Source organism: Penaeus monodon, chromosome 31, assembly GCF_015228065.2.
Source record: "Penaeus monodon isolate SGIC_2016 chromosome 31, NSTDA_Pmon_1, whole genome shotgun sequence".
Classification (NCBI taxonomy): domain Eukaryota; kingdom Metazoa; phylum Arthropoda; class Malacostraca; order Decapoda; family Penaeidae; genus Penaeus; species Penaeus monodon.
The window spans coordinates 898169-898391 of record NC_051416.1 but is presented as its reverse complement, the minus strand read 5'-3'; positions in this window follow the sequence as shown (position 1 = coordinate 898391).

Genomic DNA, 223 nt, shown 5'->3' with positions numbered 1-223 from the left:
ATGGAAGGCATAATTTATGACACAAGTAAACCTGTCTCTTGTGGAGATATAAAGCCGAAGACCCGAAAGGCGCGCGACGAAGGGAGGCTCTCTATCGGACGGAGATCTCGGATGACGGAGAGTATTTATGCTTACGGCGGACGCGTCAAGAAGGCGGGGCGGGAGGGGGGGGGCGTGTAGTCTGTGTCTGTGTATTTGTGTAAGTGTTTCTGTGCTTGATCAC